This window comes from Mus musculus, chromosome 8 (genome assembly GCF_000001635.26).
Source record: "Mus musculus strain C57BL/6J chromosome 8, GRCm38.p6 C57BL/6J".
NCBI classification, from domain to species: domain Eukaryota; kingdom Metazoa; phylum Chordata; class Mammalia; order Rodentia; family Muridae; genus Mus; species Mus musculus.
This window is the reverse complement of record NC_000074.6, coordinates 77,635,714-77,652,284: the sequence shown is the minus strand read 5'-3', so window position 1 is coordinate 77,652,284 and position 16,571 is coordinate 77,635,714. Positions and strand designations below refer to the sequence as shown.

Genomic DNA, 16,571 nt, shown 5'->3' with positions numbered 1-16,571 from the left:
CAAGTCTGTATTAGTTCACCAAAGGATTCCTGCAGCTCATTAGACAGCTGGTCTACCTGAAGGTAGAGAACAACGGTGGAAGACACCTGACATTGAGCACTAGCCTTCACAAGACCATGCACAAGCACACATATCCTCTCTCTCTCTCTCTCTCTCTCTCTCTCTCTCTCTCTCTTTCTCTCTCTCTCTCTCTCTCTCTCTCTCACACACACACACACACACACACACACACACACACACTGTGGAGGAGGAGCCATGGTTGTTGAGACATCTACTAATCATGAAGTTCTTACTTACTTGAGATCATCTATTCTTTTGCCTTCCATGTACACATTTTTTATTTGCTCCTTGAACTTGGATCTTTAAAGATTTCTTTTTTTTTTTTTTTTTTACATAAATAACCCGTTTATTGCAGGCTAGGCAAGTCTCAGACAGCAGGGCTTCTAAGATATTTTTATCAACTCATTCGTTCAAACTCATTCAACAAAGGTCAGGTTATATAGGAGTGCAATGATAGTCTGTGAATAGAGTCCAGATGCCCTGCCCCACTTTGGCTGTGTTTTATTACTTCACATGATTGGACCACTAGCATCCCTTTCCATCTGGAAATTCCGAACTATTTTTAATTCAGGTAAGATATATTAACTATTACCTATTTTCACTTTTACTTTACTGAAGACAGTGAGGTATAAAGGTTAATGATAAAGGTCTCTCAAATCTTCCAGTGTGTTTCATTCCACTCTAAACTCGAAAGGGTGACCTCAGATTTGGAGTTATCCATTCGAACTTCGTTCTCTTCATCCTTCAATTCATTCACCAAATGCCTTTTTTCTTCCTTTTTCTTTTTCTTTTTCTTTTTCTTTTTCTTCTTCTTTTTTCTTTTTCTTTTTCTTTGTGTGTGTGTGTGTGTGTGTGTGTGTGTGTGTGTGTGTGTGTGTGACAGATGCATGTTTTCCCTAAGTCACTCTGGGGATCATATTTACAATTTGTTTTTATTCTCCCCTCCTCCTCCGGGACATCCAGTGTCCCCTTTAATCTGCCATGCACATTGGTTGTTTTCCTCTGTCTAGCAATCCACTGTCTTTCACATCTCTCAGTGCTGGGTGAAGATATTTAGCACTGTGAATCGAGACAGCTTCTCTCTGACTGTGAAAGGCAAGCTAGCTGTTTCCCATGAAGGCTGGTAGTGGACAAAGTGGACAGTGCTGTGTTTGTAGGCAGACAGTGTAAGTTTGGAGCCAAGATCCTTTCAAACATCAGATTCTGAGAAGCAGTTTTGTGCCTTTTGCCCTAAGCACTTTCTCCTCTTTGTCCTGCTTTTCCTTCTGTGCTTTGTGCTGTATCTGAGAAGCCTCAAGTCTTCATAAACTTTGGACTGCTTTCTTCTCAGGCTTGAGTAATCTCTAGGGGCCCCATGCAAGCCAGCTGTTCTTAATCAAAGCCTGTGAAACAATCAGTGCCAGTAGCATCCCATTCAGGGGGCAGGCAGGGAGTGTGACCAGTTAGAGCAGGTGTATAATTTGCAGGCACTGGTGTAAAAGCAAAATGCACAGTCCCTTTTTGCCTTTTAAAGTTTATTTTGCCTTTATTTGCATGTATGTCTTGGCACTTTTTAATTAAATTCTCAGCTCTAAATGGCATAACTACCCCTGACCAAAGAGTAAAGATTATCACAGGAGAGGAGGGACAGAAAAATTGTAAGAACTAGAGAGTTGACATTTGCATTGGAACAATATTTGCTGAACATGTCGGGGCCATTGCACGAAAGGACTGCCAGCAGCTGTGACTTAATGCATAAGACCCTCACAAGGACAAGGCAGCCAAACTCCCAGCATGGGTGGGGGATGCTCATGAAGTCCCGCTCTTGCGCGCGCTCGACTCGACCAGCAAGAACGACGCTGCAACAGGATCCTTCTGCACACGTTTATTGGGAGAGCTTGATTGCAGAGGCGAAAAGACCTCGAGCCCAGAACTGGTGCTGCTTTTATAGGCCTAGGAGGGGCGTGTCTCATACCCGGATTGGTTATGCACTAAGCCTCATTTGCATGTTCCTCATCTGATTGGCTACTCTCTCTCAGTACCTCACAGAGCCTCATTATCATATCTCATTTGCATGTCTCACATCCGATTGGCTACTCTCTTAGTACCTTACAGAACCTCATTATCATGCCTGGGCCAGGCAGTGTTTTTGCAAAAAACTTTCCTGCATATGTACACATTGGTTGTTTATCCAATCTTATGCGTGGTGGCCAGCAGTAGTCAGTGCCACTCAGCAACGGCACATGTGGCTTCCCACATCTCCCCCTGTTTGTTTTAATAAAATGAGGCTGGACTAGGCCTGTGCAATTATGCCCATCCGCCGTGGCTCCTGTTTTAGGTCGTTCCTCTAATGTCACAGCCTTACCCGTCATAGGGTAACCCTATCGCCACCGGGCCCCATGTCTTAGGTTGGACTGTGCACGAGAAAAGTTGCCCGTCTCTGGATACCGCAGTGCTGTGTGACAATAACTGCTAAATGACCTAGGGCGAACTCTGCAAAAGAGGCCAGCCAAAAAATGAATTAGTGGGGAAATCATGATCACCCTATTGATGAGCAAGGGCTGATCAATGATCGTTGAGTCTCTCATCTAATCTCATGCTGACTAATTCTTGAGCATAGATAACCAAATTTCAGGGGAGGAGCCGTTTTCAATAGCTAAAAGTGCCTGAGTTATAATCACCTTGTCACGTTTTTGTTGGGTTCTGAATTTGCATACCAACCAGAGCATGAACGCCAGTCCACAGCATATGGCAGCACCAAACAAAATCACTCCCACCCATTCCTTAAAGTAAGAAAAAGCAGAGGTAAACCAAGAGGTAAAGTCTCCGAGGGTCACTGGTTCCACTCTGGTCCCATTAAGGTTCAGGATCTGCATCTGCAGTCTCGTCTGCAACCTTTCCAGCTCCCGCGACCAGTTCCCCTTCAGGTAATTCGATAGGTCTGTACTTTTAATAAAAGAATTATTAATATACTTATTGGGAGTAATGCACACATGCGATGTGGATGCCACACAACTCATTTGTATGACATCCATCATCCGTTCCATATTATGTTGTAAAATATCCACTCTCTGATTCACTAACATTAACCCTGAGGCGATATGAGAATCCACCTTTTGCAGGGTAAGCCTATTAATACTTCAGAGGATTTTTCTGCTATCTGACTTATGGTGTCAGCAGTATTAACTTGATGGGCCATAGCAGTTCCTGCGGTAACTGCTGATGCCGCGGACATCACAATGGCTGTAACAATGGCAGCTGTGATTCCAAAACCTCTCTTTTGCCGAATAAGACTCGTTATTGGGAACTTCTCTGGATCTGCCTCAACAGGCACAGGGACAAAGATTGGTAGATGAACCACTAAGGCTAAGAATTTGGTTCCATTCCAGCATTGCGTCAAAAAACAAGTGACATTTGTACAATCTAACCATTCTGTATTATTTTGAAATTCAGCCAATATAAAGAAAAATGGAGGATTGACACAAACTTCTACTGGAGAAGTAGTCATATTTCTGATAATTCTATTAGTTGTCACATTATCTAAATGAGTAGAGGTATTGGAAAGAGTGGCAGAAACATTCAATATCTCATGAAAGGTTCCAGTCAGCAATGCAAAGGCTGACAGACTGATACTAGCACCTGCCTCATTGCTTAAAATCCATTGGTAATATGGCCAAATATTTTCTTTCCCTGTAGCATCTCCTTTATCGTTCATTATAGCAAAATCTAGTGGGGGTGACAAAACAAAACCCTTTGCTATTTCTTTTCGAGGAAAAATTTTTGATTGACAAGGTGAAAAAACTATAGGAAATGCGAGGTCCGGATGACATCAAGGCATGCTGCGTATAGCAGTAGCATTGCCAACAGGCCATCGTGATCTTTTGGGAATGGTCACCTTTCCCTTTATCATAATAGTGGTGATGTTTATAGGTGAAGTTATATTATTTTCAACATCACCTGAGCCTGATTGCGCTCCTTGAGCAACTTGTGTTAAAGCATTAAACAACACTCCAGAGCTCACCTTATTTTGGCTAATGGGATCTGCCCAATTAGAGATAATCTTTTTCTTTAAAAATATACAGGGTGTAAAAGGTTTATCCACATTATGCACAAAGCATAGTGTATAATTCAAATGAAAACTAGTACTATTATACACCCGTGGCTCTTGAGGAGTTTGTCGTGCACAAGGCGCATCCAAATAACATTCCGTTGCAAAAAATAAAGGCAAGGTAGAAGAATTGGAATGTACCGGTAAAGGTACTGGCCATGATCTTACTATGGCCCACAAAGGTATACTTATCCCGGTCTCAATCATCAGGAACAGGAGAATCATCTTGGGGTTCATCTTGCTCTTTCACGGTCCTTGTCAGTCGCGTCGGGACCCAAAGTGGATTTTCTTCACCCTGTGGAAAAACACAAATAGCTCCCCGGGATCTGATTAAGATAGGATCCGGGCCATACCATTTATTATCAAGGACATTTTTCCATTTGACCATTTCATTGGGCGATTGAGGAGATTGTCCGTGCCTTTCAGCTGGTGATCTTCCAGCATCATCCAATTTTAAAAAATTAAGAGTAAATATTGTAAGGGATAGAGCCATCTTTGGCGTCATAGCCTCTATTCCCCCTTTCTGTTTTTGCAAATATTGTTTCAGAGTGCGATGGGCTCTCTCAATTATGCCTTGGCCCTGTGGATTATAGGGCAATCCAGTAATATGTTTTACTTGCATTTGTTTGCAAAATTGGCTAAATTTAGAAGAAGTATATACAGGACCATTATCTGTCTTTAACACTAGGGGCTTGCCCCATGCAACCCAAGCCTCTAAGCAGTGAGATATGACATGAACTGCTTTTTCCCCTGTCAAGGGAGAGGCATGTAGGACACCAGAACTGGTATCGATGGATACATGTACATATTGTCATTTCCCAAAAGATGGGATATGCATGACGTCCATTTGCCAAACATCTAGGGGTCGCAATCCGCGAGGATTAACACCCACGGAAGGTGCATTAACCAATTCTACACATTTACCACACTGTAGGACAATATTTCGGGCTTCTTTTCGTGTGAGCTTAAACTTTTGTCGTAATGTAGAAGCAGGGACATGATAAAGTTGATGAAAATTTTTTTGCACTTTCTATAGAACCTTGTAATAGAAAAACCATGTCTCTTGTGGCTGAGTCAGCAATGGCATTTCCCTTAACCATAGGTCCAGGTAATGATGTATGTGCTCTAATATGTTGAATATAAAAGGGATGCTCATGCATCAAAATACAATTTTGTATTTTCATCAAAATTTCAGATACAGGGCTGGACTGTTTAAAATTTCCGGCAGTCTCTAATGCTAGAACCGCGTTAACCACATAAACAGAATCAGAGATAATATTTATGGGCATAGGAAATCTTTTAAAAACTTCTAAAACCACCAAACATTCTACCAATTGAGGGGCTCCTGGTGTAAATTGCAACCTTACAGCCTTTTCATTGATTACATAACTTCCAACTCCTGTTTTGGATCCATCTGTATAAATATCAATGGCTCCCTTTATAGGGGTATTAGCCGTTACCTTTGGAAATATTACTGGATGTAATAACATAAAATGTAATAACGGATGTTTAGGATAATGATTATCAATTAAACCAGAATAACTGCATCTAAGAATGGCCCATTCATCTATAGTAGCACACAATATTTGCATTTGTGCGACAGTATACGGGACAATTATGCTATCAGGCATTTTTCCAAAGTGAGTGATTGAAGTTTTTATCCCTTTGTGGGCCATATTTGCTACCATGGTGGGATAATGCTCTATAGTCTTATTAGGGGATATATGTGGATGTATCCATACTAAAGGACCATTTTGCCATAACACAGCAGTTGGCAGATTGATGGTGCGTAATATGCATAGGCACAAAGGTTCTTGCTCATTTATACGAGTTAACTGTGCTGTTTGGATCGCCTTTTCCACTTTCCTAAGAACATCAGAAGCCTCAGGTGTTAATTGTCTCAATGAGGTAATATGTGAGTCTCCTTCTAGAATTTGAAATAAAGGTTTTAACTCCGAAGTAGGGGTCCTTAAATAAGGTCTAATCCAATTTATATCTCCTAATAATTTTTGAAAATCATTTAGTGTCTTTAGATGATCTTTTCTAATACTAATCTTTTGTGGGGTGACACATCGTAAAGTAATAGTGGCTCCTAGAAAATGACTAACATTAGACTGCTGTACCTTTTCTGGCGCAATACTCAAACCATTATTTTTTAAAGTTTCATTAAGCAAGCCATAAGCTTGCTGTATACTTTCTTCTTCAGGTCCACAAATTACAATGTCGTCCATATAGTGACAAATTTTTAAGGAGGGGGAACCATCCCTAACCGGTTGCAAAGCTTTTCCTACATATAACTGACATATTGTAGGGCTATTTGCCATTCCTTGGGGTAATACCCGCCATTGGTACCTTTTATCAGGTTCCATATGATTAATAGAAGGCAAGGTGAATGCAAATCTAGGTTTATCTTTCTTATTTAATAGAATTGAAAAGAAACAATCCTTAATATCTACTACTATAACTCTCCAATCCTTAGGTAGAGCTGAGAGTAGGGGGAGTCCTTTTTGTACAGGACCCATAACTTTCATTTGTGCATTAATGGCTCTTAGGTCATGTAACAATCTCCATTTACCTGACTTTTTCTTTACAACAAAAATGGGGGTATTCCAGGGTGATTGAGTGGGTTCCACATGTCCCAGGTCTAATTGTTCTTGTATTAATTCTTTAGCTGCTTTTAACTTCTCAGAGGGTAAAGGCCATTGAGGCACCTACACCATGTCCTCCGTATGCTACGGGATGGGCACAGGCTCTTCAGTGGCCCCTAGAAAAAACCCAGCCCTTTCTTGTCTGCCTTTACAGTGGCTTTAACTGGTGAAATTCTACCTTGCAAAATTTTTCCAAGACCTAGTCCAGGTATATATCCCATTCCTTTCATCATTTCCTTGCTTTTCTGAGAGTAATCATTAGTCAATATAAAGTTCATAGCTGATAACACATCTCTCCCCCATAAGTTTACAGGTAAAGGGAGTACATAAGGTTTAAAAAGCCCTGTCCTTCCTTCTTTATCTTTCCATTGTAAGGATTTTGCACTTATAGTTGGGGTAGCCTCATATCCTAATCCTTGTAAGCTATGTGTCGATTGATTAACAGGCCAAGAAGCAGGCCACCACTTACTAGATATAATACTTTTATCTGCTCCTGTATCTATTATACCTTGAAAGGGTTTTCCTTCTATTTGTAAAGATATGTACTTTATTTTCAAACCTACTCTTTCTACCCTTTGTACACTGCTTTTGCATATTACCTGTTTTTTTTTATGTTGTTTAGAATAACTCCAACCTTGAGTTTCCAATTTTAAGCTAACTTTCTGTTACAAGCAAAAGGCTGCCTGCCCCTTTAAAAGCTCCATTTGCAATCAGCCTTCAGCAGGGCTTTTTCAGCTGTACTTGACTCCCAGCCACTGTGCAGCTAACTTGTCAATTTTTGCTGTGCAGACTGAGACTGCTTTTTTATTTTTCAACATGAAACACAGAACAACAATCATTCAATCATCCAAGCAAAAACAAACACGAGTTGACAGACATATAGACAATTTGGTGCACCAAAAAACAGAAAATAGAACACAGATATCCTATTCGAAGCTAAAAATATTTCCATAGGAGCCAGAGAGGAAGCAGGACGTCTCCCGTTTTCCTTCTGTCCCTAGGAGGGCTCTGAAATAGCTTATTTTCATTTTTTCTCCTTCTACTAGGAATTCTGCACAGTGGCTTCTTCTAATAGTTACTCCTCTTTCCCTGAGACCTATCTTTAAGCCTTTGATGAAGGCTGCCTCTTTAGTCAAAGTCCTCGAGAGGAGGGTAAATTGACTTAATTTTTTGTTCTTCATTTTTTATATTATCCTTTATATCTTTATATTATCCTTTGTATCTTTACATTTTATATTATCCTTTGTATCTTTATATTTTAGCTTCCTTTCTTTTTTCTCTTTTTATATTTCTTAAGTTACTTATTTTTCTGCGCGCGTCTTCTTTTTCCTTTCTCTCTGTTTCTGATATGCCTTCCTGGTACTCCTACAAAGTCACTGCCCTTCCTTAACAGCTGGTCTCACACAAACCCAGCAACAATTACCAGACCCACTGCGTAAGAAAGCATACCTCTCAGAGACTTACCTTAATTTCTTTATACTTACTGGTACCACCGTTCCTCAGCTGAAGAGTTCTGAATCCACGCAGTTGAATCCTTCTCAGCAGTCTGTTTTGCAGGAACCTTTATTAACACCGCTCCCCAGCTGAAGAGTTCTGAATCCACGCCGGATCCTTCTCAGCAGTCTGTTTTACGGGAACCTTTATTAACCGCTCCTTCCCTGCGATGCAGTTCTGAATCCTCCCTGTAGCAGGGGGTCTTCGCTCGTGCCTGAAGATGTTTCTTGTCCCGGGTTTTCGGCACCACTTCTTGCGCGCGCTCGACTCGACCAGCAAGAACGACGCTGCAACAGGATCCTTCTGCACACGTTTATTGGGAGAGCTTGATTGCAGAGGCGAAAAGACCTCGAGCCCAGAACTGGTGCTGCTTTTATAGGCCTAGGAGGGGCGTGTCTCATACCCGGATTGGTTATGCACTAAGCCTCATTTGCATGTTCCTCATCTGATTGGCTACTCTCTCTCAGTACCTCACAGAGCCTCATTATCATATCTCATTTGCATGTCTCACATCCGATTGGCTACTCTCTTAGTACCTTACAGAACCTCATTATCATGCCTGGGCCAGGCAGTGTTTTTGCAAAAAACTTTCCTGCATATGTACACATTGGTTGTTTATCCAATCTTATGCGTGGTGGCCAGCAGTAGTCAGTGCCACTCAGCAACGGCACATGTGGCTTCCCACATCCCGCCAATCACTGAGGACGTTTTTAGCAACTGACAGCTGTGGGGGAAGGGAGAATTGATTTCCTTCAGGGATACCGTGCTCCAATAGATTGTCCTACACCCTGAGTGGCTTCACTGGGTTTTAAAATGGAGCACATGAAGTTGGAAAGGAACAGCAGTATGAGGGGCTAAGGGAAAAATTGGAAAGAAAGGAAAGGAAATTTGACCAGAATGCATTCTGTTCATGTATGAAATTCTCAAGAGTAAAGGTCACAAATCTCAAAAACTACACAAATTCATATATGGGCCCTTTCTAAAAAAATAACTCCTTGAGTCGAGTGGTGGTGGTGGTGGCGCACACCTTTAATCCCAGGCAGGACTCAGGAGGCAAAGGCAGGCAGATCTCTGAGTTCTAGGCCAGCCTGGACTACAGAGCAAGTTCGAAGACAGCCAGGGCTACACAGAGAAACCATGACTCAAGGGGGTGGCGGGGGGACCAAGGAAATGCTAATTATGAGATGATAATCCAAGGGAAAGGGGACACCACGTGACAGCCTGACAGCCCTGGGGTGCACATTAAGGCAGAAGGATAAAACCACCCCCTCAGAGCTGTCTTCTGACCTCCGCATGCACACACACACACACACACACACACACAATATGTATAAATGGATAAGTATAGTTTTAAAATCAACACTAATAATAAGAGGATAGCTATCTGACTTGGCAAGATAGTCCAGCAGACAAATGTGCTTAGCACCTAGCCTGTGGACTTGCCTTAGAACCTCAGAGCCCACATAGAGGAAGAAGAGAACTGACACTGAAAATTGTCCTCTGACCTCCTGTGCCATGCCCCACTTGTGCCCGCGTTTTCTCTCCCTCACACATTCACACACATTCACACACATACAACTTTTAAACTGAGAGAAGTCTAGCAAGCACAACCTTTTACAAATTCCATCCTCTCTCATTCTATCTAGTCAAAGATTCTTCACTGGCAAAACCAACTTACTAAACAGGCAGGCTGAAGTGTCCATGCCTAGCGTGCCTTTTCAGAAAGACCTCCACACTAAGCAACAGCGCGCTTGCTCCCTCAGCGTTGGGATACCAGAAATCACTTCACTTGAATGGGACATCTAAGAGGGTTTGCAAACAAAACCAATAGCTACATCCAAAGGCTTACTCAACTAAGAAGAGATTCTGATAGCACACTGAAAAAGGCTGCCTATAGGCTCATGGGAGGAGAGAATGTCATGTGGAAGACCAAAGACCAGGAAGGAGTTTGTAAAGGTTTGCTTTCATTTCTCAGGGCTGCCATAATGTAAGACCACAAACTGGATGGCTTAAAGCACCAGGGGCTCACTTAGACACTAGAAGTGGGTACAGAGGCTAAATCAACCCTTCTAGACTCTTCCAGTCCCAGGCAATCCTTGTTAGTCATGCACTTTCATCTCTGACTCTGTCTTTGCATGGCATTCTCCTATGCATCGCTTTGTCTCTGTCTAATCCTCCACATTCTTATGAAGACACAGATTTTCGGATTATGAACCATCCCAGTTCATCTGTAAAGACCCTACTTCCAATTGAGGTCACATTCTAAAGTTCTCGATAAGCACAGGGTTGTCAAAGAGACTATAGGCAACCCAGTTATAGGCTCTGAAGGCATGTTCTTAACCCCACAGCTCTGTGCTTTGGGCCAAGTGGCTTCAGGGGTCAACTGCACATTCCCCAATCTTTACAGTCAGACTTCCCAATATATGAAAGACCAAAGTGCAGTGATAGCATATGCCAGGAGCAGTGTCAAGTTCAGCGGTTTCCAAATCTTCATCCAAGGTATAATTTGTTCAAGTGAAATTCTGCTACAGTATTCAGACATAGATGATGTTCTGGTAGAAACAGCTCTGACAGGATAGAGCCTCTTCCTGCATCAGATTATGTCAGATTATATACTATTGGAAACTGCTGTACCAACTATTCTTTTTAGCTCAGGGAGCAATTGCTAAACACAACACAGAGCAAAATATGCACAGGAATCAGAGAAGAGGCAGGGAAAAAGCAAAACGGATGTAAAGAGACTAGAAAGCAAGCAATTGTCTCTAGGTGTTCAGATTAGGAAGAGAGAGGGAAATTCTCAAAATGCCAGTCTATGAGCTCCTGTTGTTTCCAGGGGAGAAACAAAAGAATGGGAAGGGAGGGAGGCACTGAATGGCTCAGCAGGTAAAGGTACTGCCCTCAAAACCAAAGACTGCCCCTTCAGTAAGATACCCTGAAGCCACTTGTTAGAAAGAGGGCAATTCCTGCTGTCCTCTGATTTCCATGTGCATGCCATGGTTGTGTTCACCCACACACAAACACATGTGCATACACATACACAAAATATATGTTTCTTAAAAGGAAAAAGGCAATCCATTCTTTCAAGAAACTAAAGCAGTAGCCAGTGTTCTTGCGTCCCTGTTGAAGCTCTCTGGAGTTCCCTAGGTCACAACCGAGGCAACTGTATACACAGAGCAGGCAAATGTACACTGGATGGCTCGAGGATCTTCTCTTTCCCAGAGAAGTAGATAAACAAAGACTTGGGTCTCCAAACTCATTAATTCAGTACTTTCTATGAGCACTAAGCACATACAAAGGGCCAAATAAAAGCTCTCAACATAAACACATCCATAATAGCACATCTTTAGAACTGCCCGAAGAGAAATAAATTAAATGGCATTTAAGGAAATAAATCACTCACCCCTTACCACATTGACATGCTTTTGAGAGACAGAGACAGAGACAGAGACAGGGGCTAAACCATCTGATGAGCTTTTGTCTCCACCAAGGTTAGGGGTGGGCTTGACAAGTTGCCAAGGCCTATGAGATCAATTGAGCTTTTCTATTCAGATCCCTAAGAAAGCATTCTAGAATGTGTTGACTGAAATGGCTTAGTAGTTTATTTCAGTCCATCTCATGCTTTAGAACGAGCTGAGCTTGATGTGGAACATGCGAGCCAGGGACCCTTCTGATGCCAGTCTTGCTAAGCAGTGTTGAGCAATGTCCTGAAAAAGCCTTTACCCACACCTCTGTGCTAATTTCCATGGAAGACTGCCCTTTTACGGGGCTTCTGGTCTCTGTTTGGCCATTGAGAGCCTAGTGGGTAATGTTCTGTTGCTATTGCTGCTGCTGCTGTTGCTGTTGCTATTTGGAAACAGGGTCCAACTATGTTTATTGCCCAAGCTGGCCTAGAACTCTCTATGTAGCAGACTAGTCTCAAATTTTGTCATGCCCCTGCCTGAGCCTCCTGAGTACTTGGATCGCAGGTCTGCATGCCACTGTACCCAGCTCCTGTGAATAATATTCTAAAATATGTTTTTAAATACACAGAATTATCTGAACACTAATAATACTGAAATATAGGTAGCAAAATACTTTTAAAAGCTAATTTGTGACAAGGATGTAAGACTTCTTGACTGGCACATGGGAAAATAAACTATAATATGAGGACCCTCAACTACCGTCATACCAGAGGAGTAATGAATGTAGGTAGGATTTGGGAATATCTGCCAGCAACAGAAAGATAATTAGAAAATATCTATGGTGACAAAGACATTTCTTTGTAGAAGCTGAAAAGCTGATCTCATGGATGTGGGGGTAGAACAGTGATCTCCACAGCCCACGAAGGGTGGCAAAGGGTGACAGACAACAAGTGGGTGATAAGCACAGAATGTGACTAGATAAGAGGAAACTCTGTATGGGGCACAGTTGGATGGCTACGGTTGCAACAACTATCTCAAACAAGATAACCGATAACCAAGAGAGGATTTTTAATATTGCTGCATAGAAATAATAAGGGAGCTGATAAATATGCTAATGGCCTGATCTGATCACTCCTTTGCATCTAACACATGTACTATGCTGCTTCCTGTAAGTTCTAGCAACTATTACCAGTCCACTAAAACTAAAAGTAAAAACATGTGTTTTATATAAGTCTGTAAGTGTGAACAAACACATATGTTCATATGTGTTCATATGTGTTCATATATGTTCATATATGTGTTCATATATGTTCATATGTGGATGTGTGTGGCCTGATGTTGCTGACAGAAGTCTCCCTCCACTGCCCTGCACCTTATTCAGTGACTGGAGATCTCTCAGTTAGGTCCAGAACTCACAGATAACCTAGTCCAGCTAACTAGCTTATTTCAGGGATCCCTTGGAGTTCTGGGATAGCAAGGAGGTCCCCCCCGCCCTGCCCCCACATTTACACAGGTTGCAGGGATCCAAACTCTGGCCCTCATACTAGCACAGACAAAGCTTCCCAGTGAGCTATTTTATCTCCTCAGCTGTGCGTGCGTGTGTGCGTGTGCAAGTGTGTAATTTATCCCTAACCAATTTTGCTCTCCAAATTCTGACCACCTCCATGAAGATCTCTTTGATTTCAGAAACTCTTATTTTCACTAGGACGAGGAGCACCTGGCCTGCATGGAGCGATTGCTTCCAACATGCCCACTCCTATAGCTCCTCCCATGGCACTGATAAAGGTTCTTGTGACTGAAGTTCTAGTGAAGACCATGAAAATACCCAAGAGCCCCTCAGGATAATGAATAAGAAAGAACGGGGCCTGAGAAAGACTCAGTTGGTGAAGTGTGTCCCCCACAAACATGAGGGGCTGAAAAGCCGGAACTCCAACCTTGTAACTCTCCAGTGTGTCTGAGACTAAACAGAAATCACTGTTGTTCACTGGGTCCTTTCTCAGCATGTAAGAAAGCCACTGGTGTTTCACATGTTGCTTTTGTGTTCCACTCCTTTGCTAAAAGTATTTATCAAGTCTACACATCTCCTGGTGGAATCTTCCGGCAGTATCAACTAGACTGCAACATCCTCTGCAGACAGCGGGGGTTTGATTTCTGGCTTTCGGAAGAGTCCGAGCACCACCGTGGAAAGGACTGGAAAGCACGGCCCCTGTCTCACACATGACTGAGACGGAAGTGCTTTCAGGTTCTGAAACATCACATATAATGCTGGCTTGGACTGATCATACGCAGCTTTTATTTTGTTGAGGTAAGATCCTTCCATTCCCAGAGACTCCAGGGCTTTTATCATGAAGGGACATTGAATTTTGTCAAAGGGGAGTTCTGTTCCCCCTGTACATTTGATTTTTGTTCTTATTTCTGTTTATTTGCTACGGTATGCTTATTGATTTGCATATATTGAATTACCCTTTCCCTGCTGGCATGAAAACTAATTACCACACTGTATGAGCTTCTCAATGTGTTGCTGAACTCAGTGTAGGAAGTTTTTTGGTTTGGGTTTTGGTTTAATCTGTGTTTACCAAGGAAATTAGTTTAAATTGTCTTGTTTTGTTCTATGACTATGTCTTTATCCAGAATGGTATCAGGAAATACTGCCTTTATAGGGGGGTTATTTTATGGAATAGTTTGAAAAACATTGGTTATAACTCTTCTTCAAAGGACTAATAGAATTCAGCAGTAAACGCCTCCAGTTTGTGGTTAGCTTTGTTGGCAGGACCTATATCACTTGCTGCGAGCTCATTGCTCAGTGCAGCTGTTCAGCTTTCTTGCCCTCTCACTTAGGTTTTGGTAGACCAGATGGCCTACAAATGCTTCCTTCCATAGCTTAATTTGCAAATATACTGCTAGCTGGGTGTGGCACATGCCTTTAGTCCCAGCACTCAGGAGGCAGAGGCGAACCTGGTCTACAAACTGAGTTCCAGGACAGCCAAGGCTGTTATACAGAAAAACTCTGTCTCAAAAAACCCAAAATATCCTGGGCATATATCCAGAAGATGTTCCAACTGGTAAGAAGGACACATGCTCCACTATGTTCGTAGCAGCCTTATTTATAATAGTCAGAAGCTGGAAAGAACCCAGATGCCCCTCAACATAGGAATGGATACAGAAAATGTAGTACATTTACACAATGGAGTACTACTCAGCTATTAAAAAGAATGAAGTTATGAAATTCCTAGGCAAATGGATGGACCTGGAGGGCATCATCCTGAGTGAGGTAACCCAATCACAAAAGAACTCAAATGATATGTACTCACTGATAAATGGATATTAGCCCAGAAACTTAGAATACCCAAGATGTAAGATACAATTTGCAAAACACATGAAACTCAAGAAGAATGAAGACCAAAGTGTGGACACTTTGCCCCTTCTTAGAATTGGGAACAAAACACCCATGGAAGGAGTTACAGAGACAAAGTTTGGAGCTGAGATGAAAGGATGGACCATCTAGAGACTGCCATACCCCGGGATCCATCCCATAATCAGCCTCCAAACGCTGACACCATTGCATACACTAGCAAGATTTTGCTGAAAGGTCCCTGATATAGCTGTCTCTTGTGAGACTATGCCAGGGCCTAGCAAACACAGAAGTGGATGCTCACAGTCAGCTATTGGATGGATCACAGGGCCCCCAATGGAGGAGCTAGAGAAAGTACCCAAGGAGCTGGGGGGATCTGCAACCCTATAGGTGGAACAACAATATGAACTAACCAGTACCCCGGAGCTCTTGACTCTAGCTGCATATGCATCAAAAGATGGCCTAGTCGGCCATCACTGGAAAGAGAGGCCCATTGGTCGTGCAGACTTTATCTGCCTCAGTACAGGGGAACGCCAGGGCCAAGAAGTGGGAGTGGGTGGGGGAGGGTGTGGGGGACTTTTGGGATAGCATTGGAAATGTAAATGAAATAAATACCTAATTAAAAAAAAATAAATCCAAAAAAAAACCAAAATAAATTTTACTGGAGTTTAATATCTCAGAGTGTTTTTGAGATTTTATTTGTTCCTATTGAAGGGTCCCCTTTTTTCATCTTTAATTTTATTGATACAGGTTTTCCTCTCAGATATAAAATGAAAAGTGGGGATATGAAAGTAAAGGAAGGATTGTTGGGGATACAGAAAAGGAAAGGTATGGGAGTCCCCAGAAAAAGTAATAAAGAGGTACTCATGGCTACGCGGCAATGGCATGATAAGATCCATCAATTTGTACATTTAATATGCACTAAGGGAAGGGGTTTTTGTTTGGCCTTACCTGTTTTTAAAAAAAAAAAAAAGTTCTAGTTTATGGACAGGCAGAGAAAAAGAATTCTCGCTTACTTGCCCTTTTCATTTGCTTCCAGCCTTGACCAGATTAAGCAGTGCCCACCCACACTAGGAGAGACTCTGACTTACTCAGCCCACAAGCTCATCCTTCAGACAAACAGAAACAATATTTACATAAACATTTATGCATCCCAGAGCTCAGGCCAGTTACTACATAGCATCACCTCACCGTTTCTTCCCAAGATCAGCCCAGCTTCGCCTGTTCTTCAGTCACGGGGTCTGCTTCATCTTGTTCCAAGGCACGCCAGAGGACCCTTCGTTACTCTGAACTTTTCCTGAAATTGGTAAATTATGCAAATGACTTAGCGATTAATGTCTCTGACTGGACCTCACCTGAGTTTAGTGAAAATGAATAGCGAAGTAAAATTTACCATTTTAATCATTTTGAAGCATCTCAGTGGGCTTAAACAGCTCATGTTCTCAAACATCTAGTTTGAAATGTTTAGCTGGGCATGGTGGCACACGCCTTTAATCCCAGCACTTGGGAGGCAGAGGCAGGCGGATTTC

The 16,571-nt window shown here is 42.2% G+C and overlaps 1 long non-coding RNA gene across 1 annotated transcript in view; it reads right to left on the bottom strand.

Moving 5' to 3' along the window:
- Positions 1-16,344, bottom strand: part of 4933431K23Rik — a 31,161-nt gene extending 14,817 nt beyond the window's left edge. The window contains exon 1 of the long non-coding RNA XR_001778587.2: positions 16,234-16,344. This is a non-coding gene — a long non-coding RNA (RIKEN cDNA 4933431K23 gene). The remainder of the gene's footprint in view (positions 1-16,233) is intronic.
- Between the last annotated feature and the right edge of the window lie 227 nt (positions 16,345-16,571).